General features: G+C 43.9%; 1 pseudogene; it reads right to left on the bottom strand.

Annotated features, from left to right (window-relative positions):
* Positions 1–1,929: 1,929 nt before the first annotated feature.
* On the bottom strand, positions 1,930–22,491 carry LOC114895881 (annotated as a pseudogene).
* Between the last annotated feature and the right edge of the window lie 451 nt (positions 22,492–22,942).

The following is a 22,942-nucleotide window of genomic DNA, read 5'->3' as shown; positions in this document are numbered from 1 at the left end:
GTGGGCTCAGCAGTTGTGGCTCGCAGGCTCTAGAGCGCAGGCTCAGTAGTTGTTGCTCACGGGCTTAGTTGCTCCGTGGCATGCAGGATCTACCCGGACCAGGGCTCGAACCCGTATCCCCTGCACTGGCAGGCAGATTCTTTTTTTTCTTTTTTTTTTAGTGTTACGCGGGCATCTCACTGTTGTGGCCTCTCCTGTTGCAGAGCACAGGTTCCGGACGCGCAGGCCCAGCAGCCGTGGCTCACGGGCCCAGCCGCCGTGGCTCACGGGCCCAGCCGCTCTGCGGCATGTGGGATCCTCCCGGACTGGGGCACAAACCCATGTCCCCTGCATTGGCAGGCGGACTCTCAACCACTGTGCCGCCAGGGAGGCCCTGGCAGGCAGATTCTTAACTACTGTGCCACCAGGGAAGTCCCTATTTCCGTATATTTAATAAATGTTTTTCTTATTGTGGGCAAGCTTTTGTCTTATTTGAGTTTATTCAACAATATATATTTATGGAGCATCTCTTATGTGCCAGCCACTGGGCAAAGGCCTGGGTATATAGTGATGAAGAAAACTGTCATAGGCTCTTTCTTCATGGAGATTATGACCCAGTACAGTGGTTCTCAAACTTTAGCAGCATCAGAAATACCTGGAAGACTGAATAAAATACAGATTGCTTCAGAGTTTCTCATTCATTGCGTCTGGGGTGGGGCCTGGGAATTTGCATTTCTATCCAGTTCTCAATTAATGCTAAAGATTCTGGTAGGGGACCACATTAGACACTGGTCTACGGGCTACTTAAATAAATACAAATAAATATCTGACGGCAGTTTGTGATTAAATGTTAGGAAAGAGAACTAAGAGAGAGAGAGAGAAACTGGGAAACCTATTATATATTGGATAGTCAGAGATGATGTCTGAGGAAATAGCTTTCAGGCAGCAGGAATATCACATCAATAAACCAGAGGAACTAAAAACATGAGCAAGAGAAGGATTTGAATAGAGACTGGAAAGTAGGTAGGGACTAGATCATGTGGGGTCTTTAGTCGAGTGACATTCAAACTGGGATGTGCACATTCCTGGATAACATCAAGACTTTCTAAGGGGTATGTGGGCACATGTACTGTTAAGAGAATCATCTTCCTTTGTGCTCTCCTAAAATGGATCAACCCAATGGCCAGTATTTTGGTAGTACTTATTTACCTTTTCTACCTCTTTATGAATAAAGGCAAACTTATCTCCTAGTGAATCTTGCTAGGGTATCTTGTCCTAGGGTGTAAAAATCACTTGGGGGATAAAACAACGAATAACTCAAAATATAACTGAAAAAGATAAAATAACTCAATTAAAAAACTCAAAAAAATAAAAGACCTCAAAAAACCTTGGTGTTGAAAAAGTAAAAGACTCTTATCGTGGAATAAAAACAAAATCTGTTCTCAAGGCAATTGGTCTCTGGTTCTCGGCTTTCAGCAAAATTGAAGGAGGCCCTAAGTAAGCTGTCAGCGGCAGGGCATTAAAAATTAATTTTGATGATGGATCACTTTGTTATTTTGACGTATAACTGGAAAGGAGACTAGCATTTAGTGTCATTGCTATAACAAAACCTTCCTTTCCTCTATTTATTTAGGTGGATAAAACAAGCACTTTCTCTTACCTCTCTAAAAATGAAAAATTAGAAAAAGAATCGACTCTGAAAACTGTCATAATTTAGCATTAAGTACTATCAAGTCATAGATACATGAGTTAATTGGGATACAAAACATGGTCATTGAATTCATTAAGAGATTCATTTCTGATACATTGTATACATTTAATAATTATCTACACAATTTATAATTACGTTGACCAGTTTTATACTTGTGATAAACGTAATACCTACACCAACCAGAATTATATTTTTTGGGGAAATGTATCAGTTATTTAATTAGGTTCTTTGTAAAAAATTTAGAACACCAATTTGTGAGAGAAAACAGAACAGAGGTAGCCGTAGATCTGAGGAACAGCTTTGATTTCTTCGCAGAGTTTGTGAGTCCAGGGCTCTCAGGTCAACCTTGCTCTGCTCTGTAAGCTTGGATTTCCCTTTCTCTCCGTCGAAGGTCTTACCTTCCTGGTGTCTGGGCTTTACAGAGCTGCTTCTTTCTGAGATAAGCCTCAGGGAGATGTTTTGGGATTTCCACACCACTCACCAATTTTGGTGGAGATGACAAATTTCTGGTGTGTTCTAGCAGAGGAACTCGATTGAGGATGAGAGGTCCAGTCACAAGCAGCATGCTACCGCTCAGCTGCTTCAGGAAAACCACCGCCATGCCTCTGTGGCACCCAGTGAGGTTGCTCACAACGGTGCTGGGAGTGATGCTAGCTCGCAGCTTCCTTACATCTGACGGAAAGGTTTTCTTTGGTGGCTCGAGAGCTTTCAAGGCACATCTTCAGTAGAACAGTATCCAGGCATTCTGTGACGCTTATCCACTCAGGTCCCACCATTTCCGTCACCCCCAAGCAAGAAATGTCTCTTTCTTTTCAACCCCAAATGTAGCTGCTCATTACTTCCTCTTCGCCATGGCCTTGCTGGAACGCATAGCAGATGGGGAAAAGCTGCCGATTCCGCTGACTAGGATGGGGTTTTGGTTGTGGTGGGGTTTCCCCTTCTGAGGTGTTTTTGGCCTTGAGGTTACGCTTCTTAACCTTGCCCTGGCATCAGCCTTCTTGGCTTCAGGTTTCTTCTCCTTATATCCAGCTTCTCTGTTTTTTCATCCACCATCTTGCAAGATGGGAAAGAGCCAGAATATTATGTTTTGACACTTGGAACATTTAGGGCCACAGAAGAACTTTAAAATATTTATCTCAATCTCTCTTTATATCTCTATTTATATATCTATATCTAACTTTCTATATGTAACAGGAATCTATCTATCTATATAAAACAGAACATAAAAGGATCAACAGGAAGACTTTGAAGCAGAAAAAATATAAGGATAAGTCTCTGCTGTAAGTATAATGGAAACATGAGTTTAATATGAGTGAATTGTCCTCAGATATTAACTCATATTTAATGAGCTAAATATGAGTGAATTGTCCTCAGATACAGAAGGAAGATTCCATGACTGTCTGGGCATGTGGGGAGGAGGTTTCTGGAAAAAAGGGGATTAGCCTCTAGAAAAGCAGAGACAGGAAAAGCCAGGGCTGTGGGCCTGCAGCCCAGGGCGTGGGGGCTCCCATTCTGGTCTCGACTCTCACTCCGCTTCTTGAATTTTGGGTGGGTAACTGCTCCCTTCTGCTGATTGCCCTACGTCTCTCTCGCTTCTTCTCCCCTCCCTTCCTCCAATATCCCCTGCATTCCCCTCCTGCCCCCTTTACCACACAAAAGGTCAGGTGAGTATGGGATGGCGATCAGCATCAGGGAGCGTGAGACAGAGAAAAAACATGGTTATGTGACCCTGAATGTGGTTAAGTTTGTGAGGTTCTTATTTAGGTGGGGGAGTGAGAAGGGTGATTGCACAGGTGAAGCCATATCATCTCTGTTTTTTTTTCTACTTTAAGCCCCAGAGTGGGTTCCTGGCTGGAGAGGTTTGGGAGGACAGCTGGTCTACCCCTTGGACTGGGCAAGTGGTGTAGCCGTGCTGACCCCTGCCTCCTAGAAGAGTTGGAAGACTTTCTCTTTAGCGAGGGGAGCTGAAGTAGCAGAAAGCCATCTGGACTAACTGAGAGTCAGGGAGTTGGATTCGGGCCATGCTCTGCCACTTTTTTCTGTGATCTTGGGGAAAGCATCTCGACTCTTAATGCCCAGTTTGTAAAGGAAAAAATGGAATAAAGTGATCTGTGCATCTTCTCCCTATTCCAAAATTAATGGAGAATTGGGAAGAGCTTACAAAAGCCCAGGAACTGTTATTTTTCTTCAGCATCCTTGATGAGAAAAATTACAGTGAACTTTCCGGTTCATTGTTTAAAAAAAAAAAAAAAAAGAGGAAAAAGGGCGTCTTTTCTCTTCTCTTTGAGAAACATCAAGACTCACTCTGCCCTCTAATAGTTGCCTGGGTAGAATTTTCCATCTTAGCACAAAGCAGCTCGACCTGGTTTTGTATAATCTCTTCTCTGTATACCCCTAATTTAACAAGAGGAACTGGAAGAGTCAGACAGTGTGTGGGAAGACTGGAGAAAATAAGGAAGGTATAGAAACCACTAGAGATGGAGATAAGTTAAACATTCTGGCAAATTATCACGGTGTATTGCTCATGCTGAATGCTTAGGCAGTGGGGAAGGTAGTTAAGAGAATGGCTCTAAATGCTTCATCTAATTGCAAGCAGCTGTCGATTAGTGGAGCTTGACCAACTGTTTTTAATTCCACTCAGTGGTGATGAAGAGAATGAGACTTTTAAGTGAAACTGGCAGGGGCTGTGTGTGTGCATGAAGTTGCTTGCGCTTTTTTTTAGAGGTCATAGAGTGCAGTAAATACTAAGAGATGCTCTTTGAAACCATGGCAGCCTTTCATGATAATGATTTTCCTAAATTTTGCCAGCATTTGTTGAGCTTTTGGCTGGAGGCAAACTTCTCTGTTATCCAAATTCTGGAATGATTTTTCACGGGGAGTGATTCATCCCCCAATGGTGAGTGACTGAATGGCTTGTGCCAATACAGAAGCAATTGTTGTTCGATGTTGGCAGTAAATCTCAAGTGAGAGGTAATAATGCCAGTTAAGAGTCTTCTCCTTAGGAATGTTTCATTTCACTCTTGCGATTAGAAAATAGGAAAAATAAGAAAGTGGAAAATTTTAGCTAGTTCCCTTCTGTTGTAAAACCTGCTACAAATCATCTACATTTGAGAGTTTTCTGGAAGACAAAGTTTTGAGTAGCCCAGTCTAATCAGTCTGATAACCTCTTTTGATGGAATTACTTTTCTCTATTTTCTTTTTCCTAATAATGTTAGTAATCTTTTCTAATATTTATTTGCCTTCATTTCTTGCCATACGTTTAAGAAACAGTTATTTCGATGTTTCTGCACTGCAAACTGGAGAGATCATTAACCTGACTGAAAACAAGGCTTCTATGAGACCAGGAAGGCCTACAGGTTCTAAAAGTAGCTAACTTGTCTGAAAATATGCAAAAGAAACAATCGGCAGAAACTCACAGGGAGAAAGGGGCTACACTCCTTCAGTGCCAATTACCATCCCTTTTACATCCTGAATTGCAGTGCCCTGAAAGAGAAAGTAAGTTTTCTAAGTATGAATGTGTGCAAAGATTTATCAGCAAGGATATTCTCCACAGCACTGTTTACAATAGCGTGGAATTAGAAGTACCCTAAATGTCTACAGTTGGCATTAGCTCAGTAATTTATGGTGTTCATACGCAGGCATAAATATGTGTGAAAGAATATATCAGTGACTTGGGGGAATGGTCATAATGGACTAGATGAAAAATCAGGATCAAATGGAGTCATTTTAATAATGATTATATATATTTAAATAGATATTTTAAATTACATGGTGTATGCATGTGTATAAAAAACCAAAGTCAAAAAAGAACAAAACGGAGAGTAGCGATGTGATTACAGGTGATTTTTATTTTCTGATTTGTGGTTTTTCTGTGTTTCCTAAATGTTCTCCAAAGAACATGTACTACTTTTATAATTAGAAAAAAGTTACTTTAAAATAAATTTCCAAAAATGTCAATCCTGATATCATAAACGATTTTATTCCTTGTCAGAATGAAGCTAAAGTGGAGACTCACGTCTGGCAAGGGAGGGAAAAAAATCAAGAAGGACAGCACTCAATAAACACCTAATTTTGTTTCTGATCTCCTGCCTGTCTGAAGCGCTCACACTTGTTTTGACTCAGCTAGATAAGTCTGCTCCTCTGAAACAGTCACAATTTCCACCAGCTGTTTTGGATGTTTGAGGTTATGTTTTTATTTGAGTGAATTTCACTGCCTATCCCTGAGCTAGCTTATGAACAATTGTAAAGGAAGTCTTTGAGGCCTACTCGGAGGAAAGCTGCTAATCTCATGACATTCACAAGCATTTGAAAAGGCAGCTCCATCTGTGCCGTTTCTGTTTTTCTTCCACGGCAGGTCTCTTGATGTCAGAAAGATGGGTCACTTCTCGGGTCCAGTTGTTGCATGGAGCGTCCGTGACCACAGCTGTGCCCAGGGATTCTGATAGACTCCCTTAGGAGACAAAAGGCACATTTCATATGAGATGCGAGTGACAAACCCTGTGCCGGGTACGCTTCCAACTCTTTCCGGGGTTCTGTGGTAATTCTTTTCCACGAGTTCAGGGTTGGTGAGCGCTCTGGCAGGAAGCTGTTGATCGTTGAAAGCCACCAAAGGAGGGCTGCTGTTGTCTGTGCCCGAGACGTCTGAGACTTTCCTTTGAGTTGGAAGCCAGGGGGTTCTCGGTGAATGATGTGGCAGAGTTTCTGGAAACTGATTTGGGGAAGAGGAAGCTGACTTGTGTGGGAGTCACCATCTCAATTGTCATTCTCTGGCACCCCCTCCTCCATAATAGTTTTTTCAAAGAAAAGAAAAATGCTGAAGCTGTTAGTAGGAGTTGGGATTGAGTTAGAAATATTCTGGAGTCGAGTGAAGGTTTACCTGACTTTAGGAGCTCACCTTTGTGAGTTATTACCAGTTTTAGTTTAGTATTTCTTCCAGCGTGCTTTGTCCTCCTCTCCTCTTTTTTTCATTCATCAAATTAATCTGACCCAAATTTGTTATTTTTTCACTTAAATGCTGTTTGCAGATTGAGTACCTGTAAGCCAGCTGCTTTGCCTGGGAATCAAGAAAAATGTTATAAAGAGTATATATTCAGAGAGCTCACAGAGGAGAGAATGAAGGCAAGTAAGCAGTGATGAGGCTAAGTGCTATGCTAAAGCAGTGATTTGTTAGGAAAAATTTTATCAGTAGAATCCCAGAGGGGCTGGCAAAGCTGTAGGCCTGGAAGTTCTGTCTATCTCCAGAGAAACTGCTAGAACAGATGGTTACTTAAGCATCCGAGACCAGAGCAGCGTGTTGATTTGCTAGCAGAATTCCATCGGTCAAGACTCTTTCAGTTGCAAGTGACAGAAATTCAGCCCAAGTTCAAGGATACTGAACTTCAGGCCCTGCTAGATTCAGACAATGTTATCAGGAGTCTATCCCTGTCCTTTCTTGCCTGAGTTTTCTTCAGCGTTGGTGTCATTCTCTGCCACACTCTTCCCTCCAGGGCAATGGCCACCAGAAGCCCCAGACTTATTGCCTATCAGTTTGGCAACCCCAGAGGAAAAAAAGAGGGTCTCTGATCCAACAGTTTTAACAGTTGTTTGGTACTGACTCTCATTAGGCAGCTCTGAGCCAATCTTTGTGGGCTGGGTGTGTGTGCACACTGACTGGACAGACCTATGTTTGGAGCTCTTTCCTGTGCCCAGTGAATGACTGCTGGGTAGGCACTTCCACCACAGGGCCCCTTGATGTCCTTTTCTTGAACAATTATTATAATTTGAACTGTCTTAAGTTATCAGAGTGGCTCTGGTAGCCTTCAGCCTCAATGCAGAAGGGATTGGAATTTTCATTTTTCTGATTTCTTGTTTCCCACGGGCTCTTGAACCCTTAGGCAAGTTTCCCCACTCCCTTCCCAGCAGTGAGATCTTGCTCTGTAGGGGTTTAGGAAGAGTGCCATCTCCTCCCCCAGCCCAGGGGGAGGCTACTTCTCTTATGTTTGTGTGATTAAGAGGTGACTCAAATGTTTAGTGCAGTGGTTCTCAAGGTTGTGGTCCCCAGATCAGCAGCATCAGTATCACCTGGAAACTTGTTAGAAATGCAAATTGTCTGGTCCGATCCCAGACCTACTGAATCAGAAACTCTGGGGGTCAGGCTCAGACATCTGTGCTTTGACAAGCTGTCCAGGTGATTCTGATTCAAGTTTTGAAACCACTGATTTAGGGGACAGTCCAATACAATCTTCTCTAGGAAGACTCCGAGCCCATCTAGAATTTTCTGCTTTATGTTCTGCCTTCCCAGGCTCCTGACACCAAAGGAAAGATTCTTTTTTTTTCTTGATGTCCCTTGTTGGAATTGAAGAGACTATTCTGTGCTTGGAGTAGGAGCTTTGCAGTGAGCTGCTGCTGAGAATCCTTCAGTAGACTTCTGTTGGCCACACATCAGGGAATGAATGTTCCTGGATGAATGTTCCAGCTGCTAGGCTCATCTTAGACAAAGGAACTTTGAAAATCTTTCTAATTCTCTGAGGGGACGTTGTTTGACATAGACCTAGCAGTGTTTCACGGCTGATCAGAGGGCCTACAGATCCCATATTTCATGGAATCATTTACATATCCAATATATAATAATGCTGGGCTGGGTTCTGGACATACAATTGCTCACAAAACAGGCATGCTACCTGCCCTCATTGAGCTCAAGGTCTAGTGGAAGATAAAGGCATATAAGTGGGCATTAACAGTAGAGTGTGATTTGTTGGGGAAAAGTAGTGTTTGGGAGTTCACTGTGGGCCACCTAACACAGACTGGAGTGGACAGGGAAGCCTTGTCAGGGGAAGTTTTGTCTAAACTGGGACCTGAAGGAGGAATAGTCATTGTTTGGCAAAGAAAGGGAGAAGAGAATGCCAGGCAGCATATACAAAAGTCTGTAGTTGAAGGAGAACTTGGTGGGTTCAAGGAACTAGAAAAAACTCAGCATGGCTGGACTTGGAGGCAATAATGAGGGGTAAGAAGATGGGATGGGCCAAATTATGCAGATCATATTAACAGCTTTGGACCTTATCCTAAAAACAGTAGTAACCCACTGAAGAGTTTCAGGCTGAAGAAGTGAGGTGATGGGATTTGTTTCAGAGTGAGTGCTTGAGAATGGAATGGAGATGAAATAGGGCAGAGTCAAGATCACAGACAGGAAGACAACTCAGAAGGCTGTTGTGATAATGAAATGAAAGGTAGTGGTTCCTGAGTCTAGGCTAAGGAAAACGGGGTTGGAGAGTTGTGGGTTAATGTGGGCCACTGGTGTGTGGGTGAAGTGTGGGCCAAGGGAAAGAGCATTCAAATAAGGATTCCCAGGTGGCCAACTTGGGTAACCTGACAGCGGAGGGGCTATTTACCACTAGGAAGCAGTAGAGAAGGCATAAGTCTCCAGGAGTCATGGGTTCAGTTTTAGACAAGCTGAGTTTGTAAAATGCCCAAGAGGAGATATGCAGTATGCAGTTGCTGTCCAGGTCTGAGCTCAGACAAAAGGTCTGGGTGAGAGTAAATATTTGACAGTCATCAATACATGAATGGCTCTAAGGCCAACAGAGCAGATGTGATGCCCTAAGGGGAGTGTCTGCGTGGGGAGAGAGGAGGGCTTAGAGCCCAGAGGAGCTCTGGGGTTAAGAAACAACAGAGGAAGAAAAACCTGTAAAAGTGAGTGGTCAGAGGACCAGCCACACATGAAATATGGTAGATGTCATGGAGGCCGAGGAAAGCAGGTTTCAGTGCTTTCTAGAAGGGCTTGGTTGTAATGTCTCAGTTCTGTACCTGACTGAACTTGGGCCAGGTCATCTGCAGAAGTTATGCAGTGCTACCCTCCATCTGCCAGAAACCTCTGTCGCTATTCCAAACGGGCTTTTTCAGGAAGAGACACTTTTCAGGAAACATTGCTTTCCTGTAATTATTTTCTTAGACAGATAAAATGGCACTTGCTGAGTCATAATTTATTTAAGAAGACCCCGTCCACACTTTCTTTCAACTGGCTGTCTTTTCCTAGGTGAAATCAGTTAGATGCCTTACATATTTTCCTCTCCTTATCTTATCTCACTCCACTTTCAGGTCTATATTTCACTGTGCCTCTGACCCCCAGCATGCTTGCAGACAGATGGTCACAGACAGATGTTCAGTCTGTAATTGTAAGTTACCCAAATGTGGCAGCAGCATGTCTTCTGGTACCCAACTGTTAAGAGTGTTCTGTGGCCAACTCAAATCAACAGTAATCTGAATTACTGTCTTTCTTCTCTTTTTCTTTCTCTCTCTACAGCTGGACACCCTGGGGAGTTATTTTGGCTAGAACTCGACATGCACAGCTGATACCTCCAGCTGCACATTCTTTGGTCCTTTTTGGCTCTACACAAGCTCTTGGTGTTCTTACAGTTTACTCAAGTGGAGAGCCGAAGGGATAGTAGCCCACCCAGATATTCTTTAAAGGCATTAAAAATGGTTCCTAATTTCTGAGGCCAATCCTGTCAGTTGAAGTGAGTAGGAGGAATAGTTCAAAATATTGGGTTGGCCAAAAGGTTCATTTGGGTTTTTCCATAACATTGTAGGGAAAAACCCGAACGGACTTTTTGGCCAACCCAATATATTGGGAGTCAAACAAATTCGTATTTTGGTACTCTTGGCAATTTATATCTTTGTTTCTTACTGATTAAAAGGTCAATAAAATGGCTGTGCTGTGGTTGACCTAATTATGCAGCCCACTCACTACATGACAAAGATGCAGTATATTTTCAAAATATTTCATTCTGAGCTATAATATGCCATAAAGACCAAAGATTTAACAGAGTCTAACATGGCGCATTATGGGAATTCATTCATGGCTTTAGGGATCACCCGCAGGCTGATGAGTCCCAGCTCCACTTCTCTAGGCCTGTCTCTTTCCCTAAACCTTAATCCAAGGTCTCCTATTATCCATTGGCTCTTTTTACCTAAATGTCTTGCTAGCACCTTCTCAAAGGCCATGGGTTCCTACTGAGCTCTTTTTTCTCTTCTCAAAGCATACTTTCTCCTCCATTTTTTCTGTTTCCATCAGCTCTACTGACCTCCCACTCTAGGCCTCTGAATCTTCTTTGACTCTTCCTTCACCTGTACTCTTGATACCCCATCAGCTGCCCAGGTCTTCCTGGTGGTGCCACCGAATCACCGCTGCCCCTCTTTTCCTCATGCCATGGTCATGCTAGCTCAGACCTATATATTTTTATTGTTGTGGGACTGCAGATGTCTCCTGAGTGGCCTTTCGTCCTTCTCTTTGTTCTCCTTTTACTTCATCACATAAAGAGATGTTGAATTAATCCTCTAAAACACTGTGTTTTAGTACAGCGCTTCCCTATTCTAAAGTATTCCATAGCTTCCTGTCATCTTCAGGGTGAGCCCAACACTTCCCCCAAAGACTCTGGAGTCCTTGCACAGTCTCTTCAGCTGCCCTCTAGGATAAGGTTACTTCAGCCACTTACATTTATCTTGCTTCATTACTCCAGCTTGTCAGAATAATTTTGATTCTTTCTGTCATTCAAGGTGTTTGTTATCCAGCTCAGTTTTGCATCAGAAAATGTGTCATATACAAGCATACATCCTCAGCATGTGATTTGCTTGTTGATAAATGCCATTAAATATTACAGGAAGAGGACACAAGGATAAGCCCTAGACATTTCTGGAGGACTGAATGTTTTGAACTGGGGACTAAGATTGCCATTGATCTTGGAAAATGATCCTTTGCCCTCTGCGATATCCTCACCTAAACATTTCGTGGTTCTTTGAGCCATTCCTTTCTTCATTCATCAAACATTGACTGAGCACTTCCCTTCTCAAAGACAATTCTTTTCTCTCTCTGAGTAAGTATCTCTCTGCTTGAAGTCTACTCCTTTCATGAAAGGCCGAAACCAGCTTTTATTTGTTTATTTGTTTGTTTGGCTTGTTTACATTTCAGAGATTTGTCAGAGGTAAAAGCTGTTGATGGGTTTTGACTCCTGTGGAGGAAAGTTAGACACCTGTTTTGACATCTAAGAAATAACTCCCATTTTTCTATATTGTTCGGGTTACCGTTGCTACATAACAAACACCCCTTCAACCACGGTACTGTAATGCAATACCAGTGTTTGTATGCTTTGGGGGCAGGAATTCAGAAAGGGAACAGTGGGGATGACTTGTTTGTGCCCTCCCCTCCCCCACGTCTGAGGTCTCAGCTGAGAAGATTCAAAGTCTGGGGTTGACTCAACAGCTGGGGACTAGAGTCATCTGAGAACATGCTCACTCACATATTTGGCACCTGGGAGAAGAGGACTTGAAGACCATTACTGCCAACTGGGGCACCTTCACGCATCCTCCCTCTGTGGCTTGACTTCCTCATGGCATGGCAGCCTTAGGAAAGTCACACTTCTTACCTGTGGGCTCAGGGCTCCACTGATGACTGTCCCTTGTGAATAAGGTAGAACTGTATTGTTATCCATAAGCAAGCCCTGGAGTCACTCGGCAGCACTTCAACACATATTACTGGATACAAGTGAATCACAAACTTCCCAGATTCAAAAGCAGGGGGTGGGCCTTCCCTGGTGGCGCAGTGGTTGAGAGTCCGCCTGCCGATGCAGGGGACACGGGTTCCTGCCCCGGTCCGGGAAGGTCCCACATGCTGCAGAGCGGCTGGGCCCGTGAGCCATGGCCGCTGAGCCTGCGCATCCGGAGCCTGTGCTCCACAACGGGAGAGGACACAACAGTGAGAGGCCCACGTACCGCGCGCGCGCAAAAAAAAGCAGGGGATGTAGACCCCATGTGTCGCTAGGAAAAATGTCAATAAATTTGAAGATATGCTTTAAAATTGTCACGTATATGAGTTGAGGCATCAGCTGTAGTTACTGCCTTTAGAAACATGACCCAGTGGCCTGATGTTTTGGGAAATTTGCCAGCTTGTCCGGTACAGGTAACTCAGGGTAAAAATAACCTAAAGAAGAAATGTAATGATCACTTGCGCATATCATTTGCTTTCCTTTGCCTTTCCCCTCACCCTTGCTGCCTTCGGAATGTACCTCCTAATAAAATCTTAGCACTTAAACTTGGGGAAAATTTTTTTTTTAGGTTTGAACCTTTTTTATTAAAAGAAGTCTGGTAAGAACATATCTTCATTTTCTTTTCTTCTTCTTTAATAGGCTAGAGTTTATTTCTTTTAAGACTTAAAAAAGGTGCTTCTGAGAGTTTCAACATTTGGCAGTTGGTAATAAGTGGGAAATGTGATTGTACAAAGCCCAGTTTGGGTGAAGAGGCAGGTGGCATTTTTGGAGAAATCAGTGTCAACTTGAGGCTGCAGCCGCACTGACTACCTCCAGCCCATCTGCAGAGACATTTCTGTCTCCAGCAAGTAAAGCCCCCTCCTTCTGCCTGCTTTGACTGCCTTTCCAAGTTCCCCTTTTTTTTTTTTTTGAGCTTGAGTTTCAGCTTGATGCGTTGTCGAGAGGACTGTGTCACTGGATTCTACCTGTGAGAACTTCAGAGGCTGTGGCTATGGAGAGGGGCAGTTTTCTGCTCTTCTAACACCTGTGTTGACATTCGTTAAACAAATGCTCATTGAGAACCTTTCATGCCCCAAGCACTGTACTAGGGAATATAATTACAAAAAAAGAGCAAAACCAGACATCATTCCTGCTTTCGTGGAGCTTACGTGTAAGGAGGCCTGAAGTAGCAATTTGTCCAGCTACTCAGGAGAGCTGTGATGTGCTCTGAAGGCTTACTAAGTGGGTCTGATGATGCAAAGCTTCCCTGAGGAAGCAGCAGTTGAGCTGAGGTCTGAGGCATGAGTAGGTGTCAATCAGGAAAAGAAGGGAGAGTGACCCAGACAGAGAGAGCAGCCTGTGGAAGGAGGGGACAGGAAGAGTTGAAAGGACTCAGGATGAGAAAAGGCCAGTGTGAGTAGAAGAGACAGTGTGAAAGGGGTGGGGGGGAAGGTGTTGGGGGGAAGGCGTGGGGTGGAAGGCATGGCTGATGAGAGTAAGAGCCAGACTACATGAAGCCCGGAGACCATGACCATGGTGTGTCAGTTAGGGTTCTCCAAAGAAACAGAACCAAGAGAAGATATATATGTCTTCAACATATATGTATATATATATATATATATATATATATATATATATATATAAAATACAGAATAAGAGATGTATAATGCATATCCTATTTTATATATAATATATATCCTACATATATATAATTCTCTATATAATATCCTATGTATAATACAACCCCATATATGAAATTATATCTACATAAAGAGAGCTGGCAAGTCTGAAGTCTGTAGGTCAGGCAGGCAGGTGGCTACCAACTCAGGCAGGAGATGCTGCTGCAGTCTTGAGGCAGCATTTCTTCTTCTTCTTTTTTATGGCCGTGCCCGCCTCACGGTGGCATGCATGCGGGATCTTAGTTCCCTGACCGGGGGTTGAACCTGCGCCCCCTGCAGTGGAAGTGTGGCATCTTAACTACTGGATCGCCAGGGAAGTCCCAAGAGTTTCTTCTTTTCTGAGAAACTGGTTTTTTTCTCTTAAGGCCTTTGACTGAATGGATGAGGCCCACTACTTTATCAAGGAATTTCCTTTACTTAAATTTGACTGTGGCCGTTAAGCACATCTAAAAATGTCTTCACAAAAACACCTCAATTAGGACTTCCCTGGCGGTCCAGTGGTTAAGACCCTCCGATCCCTGGTCAGGGAGCTAAGATCCCACATGCCGCACGGCATGGCCAAAAACTAAAAATTAAAAAGAAATTTAAAAATATTAAAAAACCCACCTCGGCTAGTGGGTAATTACTGGGTATTATAACCTAGCCAAGTTAGCATATCAAATTACCCATCCCACACAGTGAGGAGCTTGGAGTAATGGAAAGCCTTTGAAGGGTTTTAGGAAGAGGTGGCATAGTTAAATTTGTGTTTCCCAAATGCACTTTATGCTGAGAGGAGGTTGGCATATATCACCATCACCAGGGGTCCTTGTGATGGCCATAAGACACTTAGATTATTCATGGACTCTTCCAGGAGACCGTCTCTGTCCTCCATGGTGCCTTGGCACTGAAAGGATCAGATGCTCCTCCTGGGTGTGCCCCTACCATCTTAAAATTACCTCTTCTTAGTCAGGACTTAACACGCTGTGTTTTATTTTGTGTTGACTTATATCTCTCTCTTCAACGAAGCTAGATGTTCTTTGGACAAAGGAAGCATGTCTTGTCCACCAGTGCATCTCTAGTGCCTAGGACAGTGCCTGGCGCTTATGTACCCAGTAAGCGTTTGTGAATGGAATGAGCTTGGATGGGTTTAGGGTTCCCCCCAGAATACAATACCTTATGAAGAATTAAGGAATAACAGTCCTATCAGTAGTGCTAGGTAGCAGAAAGCTGACATTAACGTGAAAATTGTTACGCTCTTATTTCTAGCTTCCTTTCACTGGCATGATACATGATTGCTCTTTTATTTATTTTGCATAGATTGCCTATTTTCGAATAAAATAATTTCTTAAACTCTTTATTTTGGAAAAATTTTATATTTACAGAGAAGTTGTAGAGATAGCACAGAGAGTTCCTGTATGCCCATCACCAGTTCTCCTAATGTTAATATCTTACATTACCATGGTATATTTGTCAAAACGAAGAAACCTAACTCTAGACTTTATTTGCCTTTCACCAGTTTTTTCCAGAATGCCCTCTTTCTGTTCCAGAATTCAATCCAGGGAACCACATGGCATTTAGACATGTCTCCCTGGTCTCCTCTGGTCTGTGACAATTTCTCAGTCTTTCCTTGTTTTTCAGGACTTTGACAGTCTTACTGTATTGAGGAGCACTGGCTAGACACCCTATAGTGTCCCCCAGTCTGGGTTTGTTTGATGTTTTCTCATGATTAAAAACGAGTGTTATGGTTTTTTAGAAAGAATACCACAGAAGTGGAGTGTCCTTCTTGTCACATCATATGACAGGGTACATGATACCCACATAATATCACAGAGGATCTTAACCTTCATCACTTGGTTAAGGTAGCGTTTGCGGGCAGATCTCTCCACTGTAAAGGTATTATTTTTCCACTTCTCCACTGTATTCTTTGGAAGTGAGTCACTAAGGTTAGCCCATCCCCAAACAGGGAGGGGATAAGCTGTACCTCCTGGAATGAAGAGTATCTGCATACATTATTTAGAATTCTTCTTTAAGGAAGATTTGTCTCTTTTCACCCATCTACTTATTTAATCATTTGCTTATATCAGTGTGGACTCGTGTATTTATTTTCTACTTTGGGTTATAATCCTATAGGATGCTATTTATTTTGTTGCTTAAATTATTCCACCTTTGGCCATGGGAGCTCTTTCAGGTTGGTTCCTGTGTCCCTTTGATATGCCTCCATCCTTTTATTTTTTTGAACACCTCTCTCTTTTCTGATACCACAAGAACCTGCAGGTGTATCTTGTGTTTTCCCTGCCCCACTCCCAGAAATAGCCATTTCTTCGAAGAGCCCTGGTTCCTTTAATTGGAAAATGGTATTTAGAAACCAAGATCTTGGTGCTGGGTGTGCTCATTTCTTCTTGGGCCCCATTGCTTCTGGGCTCTGTCAGCAAACAGAGCTGGGAATAATGTGTGTGTATTAGTTGTGTAAACACATATCTATAATTATTTCTGTATCTAAACATCTGTGTATATACATTAAGCTAAACATGAGTTTATACTGGTGTCTCTGACTATAATACAGCACTGTAGGGTTCATTCTAGTCATTCTTGCTTATCTGTAACCCCTTCTCCAATAGTAGGAAACCTGGCTGCCACTGTCCACTGTCCGTTTAATATTTGTTCAACCACAGCATAACTGTAAAGCAGTTTCAGAATTGTTAACCTGTATCCCCATGAGAAACAAATTTAGCAACTAGGGTACAGCGTTTATGTACGGTTCCTTTGTTTTTAACATAACCATTTTTATAGAGAAGAGGTATAACAAAGTAGTTGAGAATACAGTCTATAAAGCCAGATTGACTTGGTTCAAATCCTGGCTCCATCACTTATTAGCTGAATAAGCTTGGATGTGTTACTATCCTCTCAGTTTCCTCATCTGTAAAATGGGGCTGATAACGGTATTTACTTCATGGGGTTGTTTTGAGGATTAAATGAGTTAATGTATGTAAAGTACTTAGGATATTGTGTGGCATGGAGTAGACACTATTTCAGTGCTCTATTATTGTTAGGGCTGAGATAAAATTTGTTTTAACTGCTGCCAGTATAATGCCAGGTATGTTGGGGCACTATCTATATACATTTGAATGATGGCATCATCTCTATTTACTCAACTATCTTCTCATAGTATTCAGCAGAGGGATTTATATAGAACTCCTTCCTATATCTTCTATTCAGCCATTCATGTTGTCTTTCTGTCTGGAGTTAATTTGTCATTCACTTCTCTACCAGGTTTTTTTGTCACTCAGAAAACGTAAGATTTAAGTCCAAGAGTTTTAGCCCTCTGACTTTGACCTTCTTGAGATCATGGATCATAACCTTATTCTAATTTTGTATCCCCGGCTTCTAATGCATTTCCAGAACAATGAATGAAGGATTGAATCATAGTGATTGAGCAGTCCATTCGTCTAAGCTGTATGTTCAGTGGCTGGTTTCTTATTCTGTAATTAAGTCTGGTTTCTCTGTGGTTACCACTGCCTGGAAAATCATAGATTTTTGTAAACCTTGAAATAGAGGTTGGGGGCTTCACTCAAAACATTTATGATAATGTTCTGGCTGCTGTTGTTATTAATATTGTTCAGCCAAATGGCCCTGGTTTCTGCCTAGCGGTAGTCAGCACTTCTGGGCAGGATCATGTGTTACTGGCATTTTAATTAGGCTTCAATGAGCCCAGCTGCAATTGCGTCAGCAGTCTTTTAAACTATTTTTCACATTTGGGGTTTGATAAAATACAATATGTATTTTCCCCACCATTTTCCCTTTATGCTAAAAAAAAAAAACCCCAAAACAAAAACAGAAGACCCACATAAACCAAAACCACTGTACACAAAGGTGCTTTTGAAGGTAAAATCACTTCATACGGGGCTACTAATTTTTTTCATGACTAGTAAGTTTTGCATCATTGAAATATAAAATCAAACCAAAAGTGATGCCTAGTCCTTTAAGTCACCTTAGATGTTTTAGAAAATGCCCTGCCCCTTAAAAATAGAGCAAGCAACACTTTCTTTGGCAAAAATAGCGGAAAGCAGGAATTCCTAAGCCTCCGATGTCTTCTTTTTCTTTATTTTAATTATCTTAAGGCACTGTAGATTTCAGGATTAGTGTTTGGGATCACAGCCAAATCCAAGGTGAGGTGATCAAATCCATGTAGCCCAAAGTGAATGGAAGTCATTCAGCTACCTGGGAAGCCTTCAAAGGGCAGACAGCTGCTAAGACGAGGTCGGCCAGATAGCCTGACGATTGGGGCCACAGTGGCTGTGAAGTGACCCTATCATTCTCAGTGACCAGTGAGTTACTTTAATCCCTTTGCTGAAGTCTCCCTCCTTGCCCACTGTCAGAGACTCAGGCGTCAGGGTCTTCAGCAATAACTGTTTTTTAGGAAGTAATTTCTATCCCACTCAGGCCTGGTTTACTCTTGTTTTGCAAAGGTGGATGATTTTTTTTTCTATAAGATACACCACCTCCTTAGATCTCCATTTCTTTTCCAGAAGAAAGTGGTTCTGAATACTTTCCTGGGCTTTTTTTTTTTTTTTTTTTCCTCCCACATCGGATCCCTACCTATTCTTATAATTGAGGAGGCTGTGAAGGGTGGATGTATTACTTTTGGTTGTTTTAATTTGAGTAGAACAAAGCAAGACCAAGAATCGGCAGCACACGAAACCCAAGTCTCGGACTGCCTGGGAAACAGATCTAGCCGAGCGCCCGCTGGGAGCCAGTTAGGTGTGAGAGGCCGCACGGCTTGTGCACAGCTGCACTGCCACAGTGGTTAACCTACCACCGGGGAATTGGTGTGCGGTGGACAGCGTTAGTTACCAGGGGAAATGATTTGGCCATTTCTAGGGGAATTTGTTATAAAATAGAACTGTGTATGTAATACTTTTTACTGAGTTACTCAATACACTTCATAGAACAAGACACTTTCCTGTCAAGGAGCAGGTGTGTCCACGTTTCACCGACAGGAAAATGAATTGGGTTTGCTTCAGGCCTCACCGTCACTCAGATGGAGGGTGGGAGAACTAGAAGAAAGTGGCTCTCACAACAGCTCCCAGACTGTGAACTTCCAGACCCGGCTTGCTGACTGGATCATTTCCCTGATGGCCGGTTACAAACAGGCCAACCTGCCCTGTCACCTCAAGAGGCTGCCGGCACCGGCAGCCCATCCAGCCGGTTGTCTGAAACCTCTTTTAGCGTCTGGCTCAGATTCCCGACTTTCCCCTGGCTTCAGTGTCTGCCCTCAGCCTCCTTAGAGGCACCTTTTCCCCTTTCTGTACTTCGCCATGGTTACCAGGTAGTGGCTTCTGCTGTCATGGGGAAGGAGAGGTAATCTTGGCCCATTTCCCCCTTAATGGAATAGTGTTCTCCCTTCCAAGACCCTAAACTAAATGTTATATGAGTATTATTTGGAGAGAATGGTCACAGTCCAGTATAAATCAGAAGTCATCCATTCGTAGAGTAGGGTGCTGGGATTACAGTCTGTCAGCTCAGAGGAAGGAAGAACAGGCTAGTCTAGTCTGTCTTGTTGGCCAGATGGTGGTTAATCAACTGCATCCTGGCCAGACCCAGACTACTGGGCAATATGGGTCATGACAGCATAGGAGAACCCAAGCCACAGCTGGAGGTGTAAACCTCTAGTCCTAACTGTTCCAGGGATCTGCGGGGGGTGCTTCTGCACTCTAGAATGTAAGAGCTGAAGAAGCAGGAGGTCAGGTGTGATGGAGCAAGACAGGCTTCAGAACCAGCAGATCTGAGTTCAGAATCAGTGCAAAATCTTCCAATTTGCAGGATTGTTGTAAAGATTAGAAATAACCTATGCATTGCCTGGCACACGATAGCTGTTAATAGTAGCCTCTCAATACTAATTATTGGAAAAGTACTGCTAGACCAATGACAACACAGTATTGTAGACCAAAGAGTTCAATTAGTCCAGTTCTGTTTCCCTAAAGCCCATTAAAAAAACCAACTTTCTGGGGCTTCCCTGGTGGCGCAGCGGTTGAGAGTCTGCCTGCCGATGCAGGGGACTCGGGTTCGTGCCCGGTCCAGGAGGATCCCACATGCCGCGGAGCGGCTGGGCCCGTGAGCCATGGCCGCTGGGCCTGTGCGTCCGGAGCCTGTGCTCCGCAACGGGAGAGGCCACAGCAGAGAGAGGCCCGCGTACCAAAAAAAAAAAAAAACCAACTTTCTTTAAAATATTTTCCAAAGACGAATGCCTGTTGATTGTCAAGTTTGTAAAATTCAGAAACTTAACTCCATGGTTTTCATGTTAGTGCATTTCCTTTTTCTATATATGTATTTATATCCAATCCATTTTATGATTCGGATGCGGTTTTATATCCTGTTTTTTTCCCCTTAATATTATAATGAGAAAAAGCTCTTAAGTTTCTTATTTTCATGGAACAACAAATTCCTGAAAGTGTCCTCTTCAGTGGAACTATGCCTACTGTGTGCGCTTACCCAACACAGAAGCAAATTCCTAGGAAAGTGTGAGGATTCTTCAGTAACGCGAATATTCAGTTTTATAACCAAAAGGAAGCCCCAGACCAAAGAGCAAGCATCTAGTGATGGGTAAAGCCAGAGGAAATGGTGTGTTAACTTGACTGTTCATACAGCAGAGAGTTTGTTTCGTGTTATGGAAAATTTCACACATGTACAAAAATAGGATAGTACACTGAGCCTCGGGCTCAGCCATCCTCTGGCCTCAACCGTTATGAACACGTGGCCAGCCTTGTTTCTGCTCTCCTCCCACTCACCACCCACCACCCGCCAGGTGATTTTTGACATAGATCTCAGATGTCATTTGCTTTCACCCAAGGCACACTTTGGGGCCAGATCCTGTGTTGCTCTGTGGTGTCTGGTTCACGCTCACTGGTGCTGTAGGAACACGCCCAGGATGTAGAATGAGACACACAGGTGTTCAAATCTAAGCCCCATCGCTCCTTAGCTTCAACTTAGGAGAAACTGAGGCTCAAGCACCTCCGCTGTGACATGGAGATGCTTCCCAGAGTTATTGTAGGAATGAACGTGGATGACATATGTAAAGCATCTCCCAGTGCCCTTCAGTTGGTAGGTACTTGACAAATATCACATCTCTCCCCTTCCGTCCAACATCCCCCACCCCCCGACTCCTGTATCTTCTCCCTGGGACTGACCTCCTTGACCTCTGCCCATCCCAGTCCCTGGAGCTCAGACCTTGCTGTCTTTATCCCTCACAGCAGGTTCCCTGTTGCCAACTGCCGCTGCCGCTGAGGATTTAAGCTGCTCTCTTCTTGAACAACGCAGGAAATTAACAGCACCTCTGCCACTCAGTGAGTGAGACCTAGAATTACTCTTCTTGCCTCGAATCTGGTGTGTGTGGTCCAGCTGAGAACCCGGGATTCTGGTGTAGCCTACATCCTCCCCCTTCCTTTACCACATTGAACTAATCTGCCCTCTGGAATAGTTTATCTCCTTTTCCTTTGTTTTCTCCATTGGGTCTGGAGTTGGGTTTCCTGGTTGATTAGTTGTTTGACTGAGGCAGAATCACCTTACTGGGGTATGCGCTCTTGGGTGAGGGGGGGCACCTCCTGGAGTCTCCAGGGGTTGCTGGAATGAGGGCATGAATAAAATGGTGAGTGAAGCCAAGGCTGGAAGCTGCTGGTGGGGGGAAGTGGACAAAGGCTGGGGCAGGTTCACGTTCAGGTTCAGGTTAGCAGCGCTCAGACTTCCCTTCTGGGGAGGACGGGCGCTTAGCTGGCCCTCAGGCATGAGGACACCTAGTATGGGGGAAGCGGAAGGGGTTGTGCAACAGGACTGAACATGGCCAGGCCTGTGGTGTGGCCGGCACTTTGGGGCGAGCTGAGATTGGGCAGGTTGGGACTTGCCAGCCCAGGAGGCTTTGGCAGGGGCGCCTGGCTCTTTTTTCCCCACAAATCCGGTTCTCACTCTCTAGATGTGATAATGGGAGAGGTCTTGCCAGGCTACGCTGTTTCTTCAGCACTGCCCTTCCCGCAAACCGCAGCCATTGGACAGCCGGGACCCACGTAGTTCACTCTCAAAGTGCTGTGTTACAAGAAGCACAGATAGGAATTCTCATCCTTTTCTAACCCTCTTGCTAACATTTGAGAGTGTTCCAGAACATAGCTCACAATTCTTTTTTTATATTCTCTGCCCTCTTCTCTGGGCCTCCCAGGGGCTCGGAGGCCCCTCCCTCTCCTGTCCCGTCCACCCCCAGCTCCTGATCACTTTCACTTAGTACCTGCTGTCTTGTTCTGTGATCCCCTCTCGTGTCTGCCTCATACCTTCCAGCATGTGCCGCCCGGTTTGTCACGCTGCCCACCCTCCTGACAGTTTAGTTCTTCTGTTTTTCCCTAGAGAACATATTGGTGTGGCTTTTTGTCTTTCCCTCCCCAGATGAATTAACGCTTTAAGGCTCTGATATCCCAGGAGAGAAAAGTCCTTTATTTTCTCCCATCACATGACTCTCACCTGCCCTCTGGCCCCCCCGCAGCCCCCCACCCTGCTGCACTTGTCGGGATGAGGACCTTTGCTCTGCCAGCTGCCCCTGCAGGGTGACAACCCCAGTGACTCGCCACCTGGGTCCATCCAGCCCCACTGTTTCGGCTGCTGTAGTCATACTGTGGCTTTCGCCTGAGTCAGACCAACTTATGACAAAGACTTACGCCCACGCTTTCTGAAGAAGTTGATCGGGCTCTAGGCCCTGTCCTCTGGGGGTCACTTATCTTGAGTTTTGACATCTGGGCTTCTGCCCTATTCTTTGTAAAAAGCCTACTCCACAGTCCTCTGTTCTCTCTTAAGGGACTGGAATCCTGCCATGGAATCCTAGTAGGGTCACCCAGGCTTGAATGCCTGCTTTTTTTTTTGGTGTAGTGAGACTACTTGAGATTTGGCCTCGTAGCAGATTTCCACCGTGTGATACATTATTAACTATAGTAACCATGCTGTACATTAGGTCTTTAAAATTTATGTATTTAAGGTCTCAGGTTGAGCTTTTAAGCACTTTGTAAGACATGGCTGTAGGTAACTTTCCTATCAGATTTCCAGATAGCCATGTTGGGTTAATAGCC

This window comes from Monodon monoceros, unplaced genomic scaffold, assembly GCF_005190385.1.
Source record: "Monodon monoceros isolate NGI ecotype Baffin Bay Population unplaced genomic scaffold, NGI_Narwhal_1 Super_Scaffold_15, whole genome shotgun sequence".
Taxonomy (NCBI): domain Eukaryota; kingdom Metazoa; phylum Chordata; class Mammalia; order Artiodactyla; family Monodontidae; genus Monodon; species Monodon monoceros.
This window is presented reverse-complemented; position numbering and strand designations above follow the sequence as displayed.